Consider the following 12017-nt stretch of genomic DNA (forward strand, 5'->3'; position numbering starts at 1 on the left):
GCTGCCCAAGGGTCCGTAGATCTGATGCGGGGCATGGTGGAAAAAGCTAGGAGGGAGTACCTGGCGCAGGTCCAAGAGACCATCAAGACTGAGATCTTGATGGGGCAAACCGTCAGCTCTCTGGACTGCAAGGTGGTGTAGTTGCGGGCTGAGACCTCCTCCCTACGCCAACTGAACTCTCAACTAGTGGGGGAGCTCGAGTCCACCAAGGAAGCGGCCGCTGCTGGAGAGAAGAAGCTTGAGGAGGTGGTGGGCAAACTATCTGAAGCCAAGGGCCAATTGGAAGAAGCTGCCTCTTCCCTTGCTGCCCTTACCACCGAGAAAAATGTTGCGAGGCCTCAAGGCAAAAACTGGAGGCGGAGAAAGCCGATCTGATGAACGTGGGTGCTGACGCCCTTACTGACGGATTCGAGCTGGCACTCGAGCAAATCCGATGCGTTCTCCCAGACTTGGACCTCTCGCAATTCAGCATTTATCACGAAGTGGTAGATGGAAAGCTCACCCCTCCTCCTTGATCTCTTTTCTTTTTTGTAAATTTATACTTCTGCACAACTTTTTAGTACTTGGAATTTGTATAAGACTTGGTGTGAATACATACTCTCAATTTGTATAAGCTTCTTCTCTTGTATTTTTCTTGAGCTTCACCTTTCTTTATGCACACGACTAACTGTTAGCTAGCTTAGGTTTAGCGCGATCTTGTACTCTTCGATCATGGCCTCTACTTTGATCGCGACTAACAACTTCCTTAGCTTTTTCTTTAACAGCCCTTGCGCGCTGCTTTGTACCACTAACCAATCACTGACGACTCATCAGTGATCGTTCTTCGATCTTCACTTAGCTTCTCTGTCGCTCTAGCGCTAAGTGCATAGAGGACTTTGACATCGATCGCTCGAGGTGATGCCTCGTTTTGGGGAAAGAAAAGTGTTTCTCGCTAACCCCTCTTACCTTCCCCAAGGTCATCACCCTTCGACGGATTGGGTCGTTCATTCCCTGCCTCACTCCTGGGGTGAGAAGGGTTTCGAACTAAGAGCCTTACTGGGCCAATATTGGTGTATGCCAAGTGGGTAAGGACATTTGTCAAAATCTTTCCTTTCCTTCTCTTGGTCTTACTAGCACCCCTGGCTTTTCAAACCCTAGTTGCCTGCACTCACACCTGGGGTGAGGAAGACCTAGATCAGTGCCAGTACTCGCGCCTAGGGCGAGTAAGGCTTAACCGATCACCTGCCCTTGCGCCTGGGGCAAGGAGGATTTTAACTTTAATACTTGCGCACACTTGATATGCTGGAAATTTTTTCATTGGGTGGCCTCGTCAAAAACCCTCCTTAGGGAAAAGAGTGCCCCCTTGTCTGTTCAACTGTTCACACTATATACAAAACATGTATCTTTAGCGCGAGAACGCAACTACTTTACAACTTAACTGAAGTAAAATTTTAAGTGGGTGGCGTTCCACGTTCTGGGGATTGCTCCTCCCTCCAGAGTTTCTAGCCGATAAGCTCCGTTCTCCAACGTCTCAACCACTCTGTACGGGCCTGTCCACTTTGGAGACAACTTGTTCTCCATCTCATTCTGATGCGCCTTTCTCATCACCAGATCACCTTCCTAGAAGCGCCTGGGCCTCACCTTAGAGTTGTGCCTCCGTTCTACTCTTCTCTTTACGGCTTCAGCACTGACTCTGGCTTCTTCTCGCACTTCGTCCAGTAGGTCGAGATTCACCTTTCGCTCTTCATTGGACTCTTCAGCAATGAAATTCAAGAATCTGGGGGAGCTCTCCTGTATCTCCACGGGAATCATGGCGTCGGTCCCGTACACAAGGCTGAAGGGTGTCTCATGGGTGCTGGACTGTGGGGTGGTATGATAAGACCATACGATTCTTGGGACCTCCTCTGCCCAGCCTCCTTTAGCCTTGTCTAGTCTTCGCTTCAGCCCCCTGAGCAGTACTCGGTTGGCCGACTCCACCTGCCCATTGGTTTGCGGGTGTTCCACTGAAGCGAAAACCTGCTGTATCTTTAACTCCTCACACATCTTCCTCAGCTGATGACTCGTGAACTGGGTGCCATTGTCGGAGACCAACCTCTTGGGTATTCCGAAGCGACAGACGATGTTCTTCCAGACGAAGTGCTCGATTTTCTGTGCGGTGATGTGTGCGACTGGTTCTGCCTCCACCCACTTGGTGAAGTACTCGATGGCCACGATGAGAAACTTCATCTGCCTTATCGCCAGGGGAAAAGGTCCTAGGATGTCGATCCCCCATGTGTGGAATGGCAACGGGCTATGGATGGACCTCAACTCCTCAGGAGGTGCCTTGTGCCAGTCCGCGTGAAGTTGACACTGTTTGCAACGCTGAGCAAACCTCACGCAGTCTTCCTTCAGCTTTGGCCAGTAATACCCCGCGCGGAGTACCCTACTTGCCAAAGCCCGACCACCTACGTGGCTTCCGCACACCCCCTCGTGCTGCTCAAACATAAGTCTGGTGCATTGCTCGCCGTGCACGCAGATCTGCACAGGGTGAGAAAATCCAAATCTAAAGAGGTTTCCATCAATTAGAGTAAACTTACTTGAACTCCTCTTTATCCTTTTTGCCTCTGCCACGTCAAGTGGGAGTACACCATCTTCTAAGTATAACTGGTATGGCGTTATCCAGGTGTCGGGTTCCTTCACCGCACGGACCTCCATCGACTCATCGATCTTCGACGGTCGCGCTCTCACCCTCGGTGCTTTCAACGTTTCTTGAGTCAACGACCGATGACCCATCGTCAGGCGCTCCATTGATTTGTACACATGAAGTACCTGGTTGTCTGACACGAACGCACGTGCTACCTTCAAGGTCTCCTGAATGACGGTCCTCTGCTTCCCCCTTTTGCCTGAGCTGGCCAGCTTGGCAAGCAGGTCTGCTTTGGCATTTTGCTCTCTTGGCACGTGCACCAATTCAAACTCGGTGAAGGACGTCTTCAGGAGCTGTACATACTCCAGGTAGGCTGCCATCTGGGGATCCTTTGCCTGGAACTCCCCTGTAACCTGCCCGGTGACTAGCAAAGAGTCGCTTTTGGCCAGCAGGTTTCTTGCTCCCATTTCTCTTGCTAGCAACATTCCTGCGATCAGGGCTTCATACTCCGCCTGATTGTTGTTGGCCTTGAAGGCAAAGCGGAGGGACTGCTCGATCAGTACCCCGTTTGGGCCTTCTAAAATGACTCCAGCGCCGCTCCCCTGCTGATTAGAGGAGCCATCCACCGATAACACCCATCGGAAATCTAGACCTTCTGCAGGTGTTGCGATCGACGACAGCTCGACTACAAAGTCCGCGAACACCTGCCCCTTGATTGGTCCTCGGGGCTCGTACTGAATGTCAAATTCTGACAATTCCACCGCCCACTTGACCATCCTTCCTGCTACGTCAGGTTTCTTCAGCACGTTTTGGATGGGCAGATCTGTCATTACCACCACTGTGAAGCTGTGGAAGTAATGCTTGAGTCTCCTTGCTGAAAATACCACCGCCAAGGCAGCCTTCTCGAGGGCCTGGTACCTTGTTTCAGGGCCTTGCAGCACCTTACTCACGAAGTACACAGGCCTCTGGGCCTGGTCTTGCTCTTGCACCAGGACTGAGCTGACTGCTCTCTCCGTCACAGCGAAATATAGATGAAGAGGGATGCCCACCTGAGGTTTACGCAAGACTGGTGGGCTCGCCAGATACTCCTTCAGTTTGATGAAGGCCTCCTCGCACTCCTATGTCCAAAGGAATCTGTTGTTGCGTTTAAGACACTGGAAGTACGGATGACCTTTCTCCCCTCCAGCGGACATAAACCGGGATAAGGCTGCCAAGCGACCGGTGAGCTGCTGCACCTCCTTCACATTCGTCGGGCTCCTCATCGCCACGATTGCTGCGCACTTCTCTGGGTTAGCTTCGATTCCCCGCTCTGTTAAGAGGAAACCCAAGAACTTCCCAGCCTCCACGCCAAAAATACACTTCTCAGGATTGAGCTTCAGCCTGTACTTGGCGATGGTGGTGAATAGTTCCTCCAGGTCAGCTGCATGACGCTTCTTCTCTTGGGACGTGACCACCATGTCATCTACATATGCGTGTACGTTCCTTCCCAGCATGGGCGAGAGCACCCTATCCATGAGTCGCTGGTAGGTAGCCCCCGCGTTCTTTAATCCGAATGGCATGACCCTGTAGCAATAGCAAGACCGTTCTGTCATGAACGCGGTCTTGCGCTCATCCATGGGGTGCATCCTGATCTGGTTATACCCTGAGAAAGCATCCAAGAAGCTTAGTAGCTTCCCCCCTTATGCGCTATCGACTAGGGCGTCTATACTGGGTAAGGGGTAAGAATCTTTGGGGCATGCCTTGTTGAGGTCAGTGAAGTCCACGCACATTCTCCACTTGTCGCTTGCCTTCTGAACCAGTACCACGTTCGCTAGCCACTCGGGGTATTGGATCTCTCTGATGTGCCCTGCAGCAAGGAGCTTCTGCGCTTCGTCGTGGATCACCTTCCTCTTTTCCTCGTTGAATTTCCTTCGCCTTTGTCGCACAGGTTGAACCTTAGGATCCATCGACAGACGATGGCAAAGGAAATCGGGGTCGATTCCTGGCATGTCGCTGACCATGCAAAGGCACCCATGTGCTTCTCGATAACACCAACGATCAGCTTTCGCTCTTCTTCAACGAGGGATCCCCCCAATTTGAACTTTTTCCCCCTGATGTCCACTTCGACCCATCCTTCAGCTGGGTGGGGCCTTCTTTCACTGGCGATGACCGCCCTCGCGATCCCTGACTCGCGAGGAGCGATCGCGCCTTCCTCTTCTTCTTCAACCTGAGCTACCTGGGAACCCCCCACCGTAGCGTTCTCCATCCTCTGAGCACCCTGTGTTTCCCTAACCACCGATCGCTCTTCGCGCACACCTGGTGGTGGTGTCGTGGTGACGTGACATACGCTTCTCTTCTGCTTTAGGCTGTTCTCATAACAGTGTCTAGCCTTAGCCTGATCCGACTTGATGGTTATTACGGTCCCCTCCATCGACGGCAGCTTCAGCTTCATGTGCCTCGTTGATGGTATTGCGCCCAACCTATTGAGGGTTGGCCTCCCCAACAAAATGTTGTACGCAGAAGGGGCGTTCACCACCAAGTACTTTATCCTTTCGGTGCGGGCTGTCGTTCCATCAGTGAACGTTGTCCTCAGCTCAATGTACCCCCGCACCTCTACCTGATCCCCTGCAAAGCCGTAGAGACACCCGGTATACGGTCTTAGTTGATCAGGGGACAACTGCAACTTGTTAAACGTCGGCCAAAACATGACGTCTGCCGAGCTTCCTTGATCTACGAGCACTCTATGCACTCATCTGCCTGCCGTGATGAGGGAAATGACCACAGGGTCGTTATCGTGCGGGACAACGTCCCGTAGGTCAGCTTTCCTGAAGACAATATTTACTTTAGGGTAATGGCTCTCATCTACCGAATCTACCGCCATAACCGATCGAGCGTACCTCCTTCTCTGTGACGCGGTGCATCCCCCGCCAGAGAAGCCTCCCGCGATTGTTTGCACTTCCCCGTGCACAGGGACTTCATGCTGCTGTTCTCCAGCCTGGGATCCCGACGCGCGATCACCCTGCCAGGAATCCGGATTTTACCAACTCTGCCAGTTGGTGTCCCAACGCTAAACAGGAGTGGAGTGTGTGGCCAAAGGCCTGGTGAAACTCACACCACTCATTCTTCTTCCTTCCCAGTACCTTATCTGTCTTCTCCGGTACTCGTAATCTCACTGCCACAGCAGGAAGGGCGATGAGATCCGCCAATCCCACCATGAAATTGTATCTTGGGGGTGCGTTATTCTCCCTTGCACGCCCCCTGCTCTGGTCCTTGCTTGGTGGATAGGGACGAGGTTTTCCCTGCACCTTCTTCCCTTGCCCTCCACGTGGTCTTGGTGGTGCAGCACTTCCTCTTTTCTCAGAAACCTCTGTTTCTGCCACTATGTGCGCCACCGCGCGTCGTCAGATCTCTGCAAAGGTGCTGGGATGGCTCCTGATGAGGGACTCACTGAAGGGCCCAGGCAGCACTCCCTTCTTAAACGCGTGCACCAGCATATCCTCATCCTTGTTGGGCAGTCTAACCACTTGTGCTCCAAAACGGTTGAGGTAGTCCTTCAGCGACTCGCCTTGGTACTGTCGTACGTCGAACAAATCGTATGACACCATTGCGGGTGCTTTGTTGACGATGTACTGCTCAGTGAAAAGCTTTGAAAACTGAGGGAAAGACGTGATATGTCCTTCTAGTAAGCTCACGAACCACTCCATGGCGATTCCGCTTAGTGTGCTCATGAACATTTTGCAGTACACAGCGTCTGAGCCCCCAGACAGCATCATCTGGGTGTGGAACGCCGTCAGATGCGCCTCCGGATCTTCTACCCCTGTGAACGATGCCTTCACCCCCACCAGGTCGGGAGGCACCATGGTTCCCATGACTTCAGGGGAGAATGGCATGGGGAACGCTCTTGGAGGCGACGATTGCCTCGACACCCTTTCGTCAACCGCGTGTTCCCTCTGTGCCTGCAACGTCCTCCTCAGCTCTTCATTGACGCGATTTAGCTCGTCGTTCCTACTCTGCGACACAGCCAACTCCATCTGCATCCTCTCTTGTTCAACTCTCGACGCTGTGGCGTTATCCTGCAGCGTGCGCACCATCTCCAGGACCTGCGCCATTGTCACAGCTCCTTCGTCAGCAGATGGCGCAGGTGATGGTTGTCTGTTCCTCGGCATCTTTCCCTCGCAAAGAACTTGGTAAAACTCTGGTAAGCTTTAAAACTGTGGTGTATATGGGACCACGATTCACTCAGGCCCCACGGTGGGCGCCAAATGATCCTGCCGACAACTCGAACGTGGAGGAATCGCTTTGTAGCACTCTTTGTCCCGTCTACGCGACTGTGTTCTCTGCAAAATCACCCTCAGAACCTTCTCTTGGATCTCCAAACGCGACCTGCAAAACACACATACGGCGCCTCTAGCGGCCGTTTGCACTCCGACGATCAAGTTAGATCACAGAACCACCAAATGAGAAAAAACTAGTAGTGTGTGTGTAAACTCTTGCTCTCTCTCTGTTTTATCTCCCTGACTCTCACCCTGATTCTCTCTTTTATGTCCCTACCTGTATCTGGGCCTAACAGAATTCTGTTATGCCTCTCTGACATGTGCCAGAACCCTGTCATGCTTTTCTGCGACAACGTACCTCTAGAATCAGTAGAGTGAGAGCGTGAGTGTCTGTGCGTGTCTGCGCGTCTCTGCGCTTGGCTGCGCCTGTCTGTACCCTTAGCGGTACGGAGTGCACCTTTATCTGGACCGCGCCCTTCTCAGATAGTGACACGTGGAGGCATGCAACTCACATCTAACCACACACGTGTCACTTACTTGAAGGGCTCTAGCGCTTCTCTTTGTGCGCCTAAGTTATTCCCTTGCAGAGTAACTTAGGATCTTTCTTCCACCTGGGTAAATCACATACCCTCAGGAGAACGCCCGATGTGGGTGGTCTAGGCACACTCACCAAGCGTTGCTCTCTGCGTAAACGGCTTACCCTTCACGGTGTCGCGCAAGTGATGGGTTGAGGGAATCACCAATCACTGACCGGTTTACTAGCTCCCTCAGGCCACTCTCGTGCACGATTCCCTGAGATGTGCTCATGCGAGGTCTGTGCGTAACGCTCTCGCTGGGAGCCTCAGTCCCAGTTTAATTGCGTGTAACACAAGACCCCGATGACCATGCACCCGATGACTGATCAGTGCTCTATTGCTCCTCGCGTTCTGCCCCCGGGCGTTCATCTGGGAACTGGTCTGTTGGTGGCCACTTGGTTACTGACCACCGATCACCGTTCTGGGTGATCTGTCCCCTGACTTCGCTGCCGCCTGATCTCTCGGTGGTCATTTGGTTAGTGACAACCGATCACGTTCACCCCGATCTACCTGTCACTTGGTCCGCGTGTAACCTCGCAAGTGGTCCACGTGGTTCTCTGCTGCTGACGTCATCGACTACCGATTACCGATCGGATCAAGGAGCATAAATCCCCCTTGTGTTCCCTTATGTCCCTGGTGTAGAGTAAGCATGAGCATTCGTCGAGAAGCTCGCTATACAGGTCCTTGGGGTTGACCCTGGGGGAGGAACACGAGAAGACATGCTTGAACAGAATTTGGGAGGTTTGAAGGCGAGTGGCCCACTGGTAACGCAAAAGTAAAAGGCAGGTGGGAACGAACACTAGAAGAACTCTTCGCAAGAAGATATGATGAGAATCAAATAAATGAGGCTTTTATTAAGGGAGGAAGAGGACATCCACCCTCACATTTGAAGTTCTTCCTTCTAGTCTTCTCAAAATTAAAAGAAGACATAAAATAAAGTAAGGATCAAGCCTTAAGCCAAAGAAGTCTACAAGCCGTCAAAGAATGGGCTTCAAATAAATATCTCTCTTTATAGTTTCTTTTATAAAATGTAGAATGTTTAAATATATAGTTTTTAGGAAGGTGCTTAGAGGGAAACCTTAGATACCTCTTTTGTAAAAGCATCTTTAGGCATTAGTTTAGAATTTTCTAGAAGGTGACTCTTCATGCTTCACTTTAGGTGCTAGAAGTGAGTAGCATGCAAGGGACTTTTGGTTAGCTTGTTTTGTAAGCTTCATGACCAGCCCTTGCTCCTATAAAAGGAGGGCTTAGGTCCTTCATAATGGAGATTTGGAATTTGTAGTAAAGAAACTCTCCCAATTTGGTGATTGAGTGAGTGAGATTTGATTTCTCCTCTTCCTAGTCTCATCTTGAGAGCCTTGGTTCCCTCAAGTGGCGGCAATTCACACTTATCTTGGAGCAATCACACTTCAAGTGGCGTGTTCATCAATCAAGTTCTTCATCCACATAAGTTTCCTCTCTTCTCCATTTAGTTCTTCCATTTCCATGTCCATATGAACTCTAAAACAAGTGTAGTTTCTTTTATTCGGTTCATCTTCCTTTTCTTGCATTTTTGTTCGGTTCTTTTCAATTTCTTACTGTTTTAATTCAGTTCAGTAGCTCCTTTTCATGTTTTGTTCAGTTCAATTGCTTTCTTTAGAGTTTCAATCGATTCATTTACTTTCTTGTTCAATTTAATCGGTTCAATTGGCAAGAAATGGGTCTTCCATGTGAGTTTGGTGTTTGGTGCAAGTTTTGGTGAGTTCTTGAAACATAGAACATTGATCCATTTCTATTAAAAGTGCCTATTCATTCTCCAACTCAAGTTGATTCCATAAAATGTCAAAGAATCATCTATATCTTGCTATTGGAATCACATCATGTGGTATCATGAGTCTTAGGTTTGTTCTTGTTTAATTTTGAGTTGTGTTGCACTTTTAATTCAAGAGCTCTATCTTTTTGTTGTTTCTTTTCTGTTTTTAGGATTATATTTGAGTATTCTTGCTGTTTTCTTAATTGTGCCTACCAAGTATTTGTGTTTTTTCCTTTTTGAATCCATACAAGTTTTGTCATAGTCATGTTTTTCCAAGAATGTCATCACTTCTTGTAGTACTTTTATTGCATTTTTTGTTTCTTGCTTTGGTGTAATACAGTTTTCTGCATTTGTATCTTGATCCTTTGTGCATTTTATGTTTTAGAATTGAGTTCATACTTGTATTTTAGACCTATACAAGTTCCTATACATCATTTTCCATTATGTCTTTGCTAGTTCTTAATTCTGTTTTTCATTTCTGTTAGGATTCCTCTGTTTTCTGAAAACGTGCTTACTGTTTTTCCTTATTGCAATTGATTTACTCATTGGAAAATTCTGAAATTCTGGATTTGTGTTCTTCAAAGTGTTATAAAAGCATAGAAAAAAGAAGTACTCAAAAATTCAAAGCACAAAAAATGATAAATAAAATACAAAAAGTGTACAATTCTGTCGAAAAAAATACGGTAATCTGGCAGCGATTTTGAAAAATTTATCTCAATTAATTGGCTTACTGTTTTTAAGTAATTCCAGTGCCATTATTGAGTTAACATCTTGAAGTTTCTGTGGTTTAAATTTCATAATCCAGTTCGCTCTATATCATTCCAGTTAAATCAGTGAACATCAAGCACAGTTTGCATAAAAAATATTTTCCAGTAGCTTGTTTTTGTTTTCTTCATCTACTCTAGTGCTTTTCTTTAGGTATTCTTTTGTGTGCCTACTTCTTCATTGAGTTCCTTATTTTCTTGCTTGTCTTTTATCCATTAATCTTTGAGTTTGTCATACATCTAGTTTTCCTTTTGTTATAGCCTTTCATTGCTTATACCTTTTCTTGTTTGTCTTTATTGCTTCATTGGTTTTGTTGTGGTTGGCTTTGAGATTGGTGTGCCTTGCTTTGACATCTTTCATTTAAGGATTCCAAGACCTCAAGATCAGATTGGTGCAGGGACATTATTTCTTTGAGAGTGACTTCTTGTCAAGCCAAATTCACTTCAGCAGTTTGCTACCAAATTACTTTTTGCTAACTTTGTTTGTTGTTTTGTTGTTTGTTGTTTTCTTTTATACATGGCTTCATATTACAGCAGTGGTTCTTCCAAACAGCATTCTTCTAGCAAAGCTGCTGCTCTTGATTAATTAAAAAAGGCAAAACGAACCATTAATCTCAATGATGAAGCTATAAGGAAGTTGGAGGAAAGATTACAAAGACTTGAAATGAAGCAAGCTAGGTCCTCTCATTCTATTCATGGAGAGCATCATCATTATAGACCTTCATCAAGAGGCTCTTCCAATGATCATGGACGTGAAGAAGATCACAGAAGAAGGAGACCTCAACCCAACTTTCATGGATTTAGACCATCTCATGCTCATGAAGATAAACGTGAAGATGGCTACTACCGAAATGCAAAGGCTAGGCTACCTTCGGTCCAACTTCCTTGTTTCAATGGCTCTAGTGATCCTAATGTATATTTAGATTGGGAGGCTAAGTGTGAACAAATATTTGAGACCCATAAGATCTTTGATGAGCACAAATATAAGCTAGCCACCTTAGAATTTAGTGATTATGCCAAAGAATGGTGGCATAAAATTGTAATGGACATTATATATCGCAAGAAACCTCCCGTGGTTTCTTGGAATACTTTGAAAGAGTATATGTGCGCGAGGTTTGCTCCTCATTCTAGGAAGGAACACTTGTTGAAGTTCCAAAGGCTTCCTCAAGGACATAGGATGGTAGATGAATACTTTAAAGATTTTGAAACCACTTTGACTAAAATGAATATGCATGCTAATGCAAAGTCAAAGATAAAATGGTTTGTCCGTGGTTTAAGAAGAGATATTAGAGAATTTATAGAATTAAATGAGTATTCTTCTTTGAAGCAAGTGCTTCGCATAGCCATCAAGATGGAATTATATCTTTTGAAAACCACGTCTACAAAACAAGTTTCTACTACAAATTCTTCTACTCCTAAGTCACCTACCAAAACTTCCAATATAAAATGTTTTAAATGTTTAGCTTTTGGGCACATAGCTCTTCATTGTCCACAAAAAACCTTAATGACAAACAAGGTAAAACAAGACCTACCTCACCCACCTCCCTCACGTAAAAATGAAAAAGACAAAGAAAGCCAAGTTGACATGAGTTTTATCCTTTCACCTCCAAGGTGTTTTCCTTCCTTATCTTTTTCATTACCCAAGGTTTCTATTTCAACACCATCTTGGTTAAAAAGTGTTAGGGATGATTTCATACCTCCTAATGGTTTTCACCATTTAAGAGGTCTTTTTCCAAAAGATATCATCATTCCCAAACAAATTTTTCCAACTTGGTCGATTTATAGAACCTCCTTTTTTGAACTCCCATTGTTTACAAATGATAATTCATGTTTACATTTTTCTTCCACTTTTAATTGTAAAACTAAACTGACTTTGTTATATGCAGGGATTCAGAATTCGTGGACGAATTCTCTCCAACTCGAGGAGTATGATGAGAATCAAATAAAGGAGGCTTTTATTAAGGGAGGAAGAGGACATCCACCCTCACATTTGAAGTTCTTCCTTCTAGTCTTCTCAAAATTAAAAGAAGA

The sequence above is a fragment of the Phaseolus vulgaris genome, chromosome 2, assembly GCF_000499845.2.
Source record: "Phaseolus vulgaris cultivar G19833 chromosome 2, P. vulgaris v2.0, whole genome shotgun sequence".
Taxonomy (NCBI): Eukaryota; Viridiplantae; Streptophyta; class Magnoliopsida; order Fabales; family Fabaceae; genus Phaseolus; species Phaseolus vulgaris.